Here is a 7,074-nt window from a genome sequence, read left to right on the forward strand (position 1 = left end):
GGCACTGTTGCTGAAGTGGTAGAGCGCTAGCCTTGAGGTGAAGAGCTGAGGGACAGCGCTCAGGCCCAGAGTTCAGGCCCCACGACCGGACCCAAAAAAAAAATTCTTCAGGATGTGTGTGAATGTGTGTGCCCTAAGAAGAAAAGAAATTGAAAAGTAGTTCAGAGGGAACTTCAATGACAAGTGTGGGACTTGAGTGCACAGCAAAATAGATCCATTACTATCACAACAAATATGTGAAAAGGAAGGGTTTCCTTCACTTATTTTTATCTACCCTTACAAATCCCATTGTGTTCAAAATAATAAGAATAGAAATGTATGTGTTGATGCTTAATGTTGTACAACAGCTAGTTTATAAATGACAGCAGAGGCCTAGGGTCTCTTCTGTGTGCTGCCCCTGAACTCTCTGGAAAGGAGGACAATACTATTGAAAGTGAACTTATGTCACTTTTAAGTTTGTCGTTTAAATTCCAGAGGAATATTGACTAATTTAAATGAGCAGACTTTTTGTTTTGCGGTCTTTAGGCTTGAACTCAGGGGACAGGTGCTATCCTTGAGCTGCTTTTGCTCAAGGGTAGCACTCTACCACTTGAGCCACAGCACCACTTCTGGCTTTATCTGTGTATGAGAATCTGAGGAATAGAACCTATCTCCTCATTCATACGATGCAAACACTCTACCACTTAGCTACCTTCCCTGTCCTATAAGCAGACTTTTTATGTTAAAAGGAGAAAGAATAGGTTGCTATGTAGGATCCACTTTCCTTGTGCAAGTCTGAAGGTTCAACCCCTCAAATTGAAAGGAAGAAAGTAGAAAATGGAATGACAGGAAGTATTCAGTTACAACTACAAAGAAAAATAGAACAAAGGCAATGAGCAAGTAATAAGGTTTTTGTTTGGGATTGTTTCTTTTTTCTTTCAATTGTTAGCTGTGGGATTTGAACTCAGGGAGGGCCTGGCATATTCCCTATGCCTTTTACTAAAGGCTGGCATGCTACGACTTCCAGCCAGAATGTCACTTCTACTTTTCTGGCATTTAATTGGTGATAAGTCACAATGAATTTTCTGCTGATGTGGTGCTGAGGAATGGAACCCAGTGCTTCATGTATGCAAGGCAAGCACTCTACCACTGAGCCACACTCCAGCCCTGCCTTCTTTCTTAAAACAGTGTGGTTGGGGCTGGCAATGTGGGTTAGTGATAAAGTACTTGCCTAGCAGGCATGGAACATTAAGTTTGATATCTCAGTACCCAATAAACAACAACAGCCCCCAAACACTCCTAAAAGCAATGGTGCTGTAGCTCAAATGGTAGAGTGGTAGGCTTCAGCATAATGAAATTCAGGAACAGTTTTCAAGCCCTGAGTTCTAGCCCCAGGAATCTCAAACAAAAACAACAAAAACAAGCTGAAATGAGCCAATGAAAACAATAAACCCACTATCAGCAAGTTTCATTGATAAACACAACACACAAACACACACATAGACACACATACACAAATAGACTTTTATCAAACCATATTACTCTCCTTTTCCATGTCTGCTCACCCTCCCTGCAGCAACTGCTACCTACATCCACTGGAGAACTTACTCTGTGTTTCTCTTGTTTTTGCATTCTTAAAAAAATTTATTGTGAAGATTAACATATAAAAGTAGTATCAATACTCATGAGAAAAATTCCAATCAAAAGTACAATAAAATAACCATTTCATACATGTTAGTGTGGCCATAGTTTTAAACAAAACAACGAAAACCCTTCCAAAGTCTAACAAAATCTAGGAAAGATGTGACAACAATGTGAACTTGGTGCATTTCTCTCCGGTATGTAAAACTATCAAAGATGGGACAAAAAGTCCTAAAAAGAACTGAATATAGAATTACATAGAAATATTGTCCAGTACTTCTACACTTGTACATAACTTAGGGAAAAACAAAGATTTCTATAAATACCATCAAATACGGACTAAGTTTCAAGAAAGACAAATACCACAAAGAAGTCCAAGAGTATTTACAGAGATTAATTGAACTACTTATAACACACTCAGTCCTGTACAGCAGTCAAAATTATGTTTGACCACACTTTTTCAGCAAATCCATTAAAACTTCATTAGGATAGTCTAATGTTATTTATGTGAATGTGATGTCTGACAAGATTCTAGGCAACCTTTACCATCCATGAGAACTTACCTCCTAGGTGTCATTGAATCCCAAAAAAGTGAGGCAACATTGTGGTCAAATTAAAAAATGAGAAGCAAACTAAAGCAAATGTGCACTTAACTTAGAAGGCAAGATTTGATCATCTGCTAAATCTACAAGTCATCTTTAGCTTTTTTAGAAACATGTTCCTAAAGCCGAATCTTTTTTTTTTTTCTGTTTTTCAATCTTGGGCACAGTTAGGTTCATAAAATGGAATGTCAAACAGAGTGAGAAAAGAATCTCATCAGAGATCCTTTCTTCTTTCTTGCTATTGACCATGAGTAAAGATTCTGGAACCATGGTGTGGAGAGAAGCCAAATGAGAGAGTCAGAAAAGAACCTTTGTGATTTTACCCTAGAAGTTTCTGGTCAGAACATGATAGGTGGACTGGAAAAGCATAAAGCCTTCTTATGGGAGAAGAAACATTCCTGAATCATGTAGAGCTTTAAAGTCTCCTCTAAAGACAAATCCACAGAAGACTGAAGTCTTATGTATTACTGAACAGTATTAACAGAAAATACACTCCAAAATGTAGATCCATAAAATGTAAAAGAAACAACTTATATAGGTATGTGCTTTTGCTTATACTTGTTGGTTGATTACACAGGAAATTCTTTTATCCAGCGTTCTGGTTTTTCTTACACTTACCCATAATGATAATTGTTAATATAAAATGCATGAACTTTGCAGTGACATTCACAAAAAGAGAAAATCAATTCTGTTTACTTCAGTAAGGTGTTTTTGATAGGAAAGACGATATGAATCCTTTAAAAGCAGTGTTTGCACATTAGTACTGGGTTTTTCTAATTCACAAGAATGTTTTCTTACTTTGAGAAACTTAAAGAGAATTTATTATAGGCTAAGTGTTCACATTCACAATATTTAAGATGAGGAGTGGTACAACTTTCAAGGTTGGGTATTTTCTGTTTGTTCTGGGATTTGGACTGTCCATATCCACATTAGCGACTGGATATCTTGCCTTAAAATTTTCAAGTTTTCTATTTCGTATTATTTTTTAGGATATAATCTGAATTTAAAAGAGGACATTGTAACTGGGCTCTCATGTCTAATGGCTGTAATCTTAGCTACTTAGAAGGCTGAGATCTGAGGAAAGTTAGTATTATCCCCACTTTTGCTCCTCAGCTCCACCCAGACCTGAGCTCCCCCCAGACCTAGATTTTTCCTCCATACTGCTGACCACCCCTCTCTCTACCCACACCTACCTGAGCATGCACCTACCTAACTTCCTGCTCCCCAGCTCCTCTGGCTACCTGCAGAAAGACAGATGCATGTGCTCTGTCTCCTGGGAAATATAGTCCTTCTAGTAAACTTTATAATAATCTTTCTCCTGTGCCTGCTTGTGGTCCCATGGTATACACATGAAGGATCCCTACAAGGATCACAAAATAAATCCATGGGTAAAAGAATATCTGAGACACTTATCTCCAATAAAGTACCCAAAGTAGCTGGATGTCGAGATGTGGCTTACGTGGTACAACATTATCATTGATCCAAATAATTTCATGGTCATTTTTGAGACCTTGAGTTCAAGAATCAGGACAAGCACACACATATCTAAGGCATTGTAATGTATTCAAATTATATTTTATATATTTTATATATATTTTATATTTTATCAATCATACACAGGAAGTCTCTCTCTCTCTCTCTTTTTTTTTTTTGGTAGGACATGGGGCCTGAACTCTGAGTCTGGGAACTGTTCCTCAGCTCCTAAACTCAAAGCTAGCACTCTACAATTTGAGCCACAGTGCACTGCAAGCTTTTTCTTTTCTTTTTTCTTTTTTTTTTTTTTTGGGTCCGGTTATGGGGCCTGAACTCTGGGCCTGGGCACTGTCCCTCAGCTCTTCAGCTCAAGGCTAGCGCTTTACCACTTGAGCCATAGCACCATTTCCGGCTTTTTTTTCTTTTTGCTTATGTGGTGCTGAGGAATCGAACCCAGGGCCTCTGGCATGCAAGGCATGCGCTCTACCACTGAGCCACCTTCCCAGCCCACTGCAAGCTTTTTCTACTTATGTGGTTCTGAGAAATCAAACCTGGGACTTATTCATGCAGGCAAGCACTCTACTACTGAATCACTTGCCCCAGCAGTCTCTCTTATTTTAAGCGATGGAGAATAGGCTAATTATATTAGTTGAGAAATTGTAATGTGTCAGAACATAAAGTAGAGTATATCTGTGCAAGCAACATTTTAAAAGTTTCAAAAGCCATAGGAAGTGCAGAGGTCAAAAGAGGATGAATATGTTTATATAAGACATTTTCAATGAATCTTTAAGATTCATTAGCTTCAATTCACAAAAAGCAAGTTTATAAAGTCACATGGGTATGTACCAGAATCTCTAGGTTCAGGAGTATAAGTGCACAACTCCTGACTCTCCTTGTCTAGAGGACCAGAGGTTTGTCAGCCAGTTTCTGGCACCTGGAGGAACAAATGCTAATGGCAGCACAAACCTATGAGCCTATAAGATATCATTAAACCCAGACTGGGTAATGACTCTCCCTAGGATCCTCACATGGCTTCAAGTTACACCTCCCAAGAAGACAAGCTGGGCTTCTACCTCTTGGCTCTGACTATGGAGTGCAAAACTGTACTTAAGAGCAAGTCCAGCAGCAAGGCAAAAGGAAAGAAACCCGAATTTGCAAACTAAAAACACCAACCGTGAGCAAGGAGGCATTGGCTTCTTTTCTCCCCTTTCCCCCAAACACACTTTCAAATGATCTGTGTCCTGATAGAAACTACAATTCCCATAATGCGATGCATTCACCTAGAGGAAGTGGGCCTGCTACAGGGTTTTCACTGGTGCCAGACACTTGGTCCTATGTGTGCATGGATGCATGGGGAACTCTCTCTCCCATCTACGGGAACTAAGGTGAGTTTCTCCTTGAAAACTCAGTTTACTTCCTGAAACTTTGTGAGATCAACCAAAAGAAAGAAATGTATTAGGAGCATTAGATAATTTGGCCTTTAAATTCTTAGGTCTATTAATGTAATTGAAGTTATGAGACCCCATGGTTTTGTTTTTATTATTGTTAAAAATGTGTGTTCTGTTACATATAAATTATGTCCCTTTTGCCTTAAATTTTGAATATCTCCCCTCTCACATTAAAAACGTATTTGTAGCTGTGTGCCAATGGCTCATGCCTGTAATCCTAGGGACTCAGGAGGCTGAGATCTGAGGATGTTGGTCCAAAGCCAGCTCGAGCAGGAAAGTTCATGAGATTTCTCTCCATTAAACCACCAGAAAAATGGAAGTGGCCTTGTTGCTCTATTGGTGTAGAGCTCACTTTGATCTGAAGGGATCAGGGATAGTGCTCAGGCCCAGAGTTCAAGTCACACAATCAGGTATTTACAGACATTTAACCGATTGATTCTGGAATCATTTCCCCCTTCTCTAATATATGTATACTGAAATAAGATAGCAGGATTTGAAGGTAGACATACTTTATACTCTTTGAATTAAATTGATTTGTCAAACTCTCCCCATTACTTTCCCAGAAACTCCCCAATTCCATCTATGAAATTTCAAGGAGTTTTTGGTTATTTGTGTCTAAAGTTGCCTTTCCTTAAAAAGTTTTTTTCCCTTGTTTTGTTGTTGGTCCTGTGGCTTGAACTCAGAGCATGGGCATTGTGTGTAAGCATTTGCTGTGCTCTACTTGCCTTTCTTTTATTAATTGTTTCAGGGAACTAGTGAAAAGTTTCCTCCCAGGGTTTCTTAGAAAATGGTACTCCTTCCCAAGACTTCAAAAAATGCTTGTCTAGGGAGATTAGGTTGAATATGGGTGGAGGTAGAGTTTAGGGTAGGTCTATGTTCATGTGAAGCTTGATCACTTGCTCCAAACCAGTCTGTTTTTACTTTTCTGTTTTGCATACCCTGTTTTGTTTTGATTTTCTACCTCTTCTCTGATCCTAGAAGTTTCTGGAAGCAACTGTAGGCTACATATGTAGGGGTCCTCAGACTTGTCTTCCCAGACTGTATCCATTACACTGTTGAATAAACCTTTTGCCTCTCTCCCTCATATCAGACATCCTAAGCTGTCTCTGAATGATTTGTTGTGATTGTTGATGATCCTTTCCCCACATCATGACTGGGAATGATTTTGTAGGAAATATTCATGCCTGATATTCAGTCCTCCAGTGCATAGGTTCTCCATGCCTCTTTTAGTGGACCTGAGCTATTCCTCATGAAAATGGAGATCATGAGGCACATTTGGATGTATAGATGGCAACATTGGAACACCTATAAAATATGAAGCAAAAAGAATTCTTTCTTTCTGTAAACGTTAAAAGCAAGTTCCTGAGAGGCAAGGAGATAAGGATCAGGTAAAAATGGCTGCTTCCTAAACTAGCTGTGTCGCATAGTTTTCATTGTTCAAGGTTACATTTTTCAAACATATATTTCTAAATATTATGTTTATTGTACTAGTATAAATAGAATTTACTTCCTACATTATTTTTGAATTGTTCATTGCTCACAACTTGTCTCACTATTTGTTATACAAATATTATATCCTCTTATTGCATTGATCTCAATTATTGAGTGTTGTAGATCCTGAGGTAGAAGGTGCAAGTATGGTAAGGTATTCAGGGATAGATTATGGCTCTGACTTCCTCTGGAAGAAAAGGTGAATGAATGGAAAATATATGGAGCTTATGCATAGTACTTGTAGAATTCCTTTGGTAGGAGATGTGCTACACCCCACTTGGGTTCCACTATTCTTAGAGATTCCTTTGTTGGTAGTGATCCACCACCATGGAGGACCTGTGGACTTCACTTCTTGTTTGCTGTTCTGGTGTTAGGAGCCTCTCAATATTCACTGCAGGGTCTCAGAGGGGTGACGTGATCAGTGGTAACTTACTGGACCT

This window comes from Dipodomys merriami, unplaced genomic scaffold (genome assembly GCF_024711535.1).
Source record: "Dipodomys merriami isolate MVZ:Mamm:240054 unplaced genomic scaffold, mDipMer1.0.p SCAF_422, whole genome shotgun sequence".
Lineage (NCBI taxonomy): Eukaryota > Metazoa > Chordata > Mammalia > Rodentia > Heteromyidae > Dipodomys > Dipodomys merriami.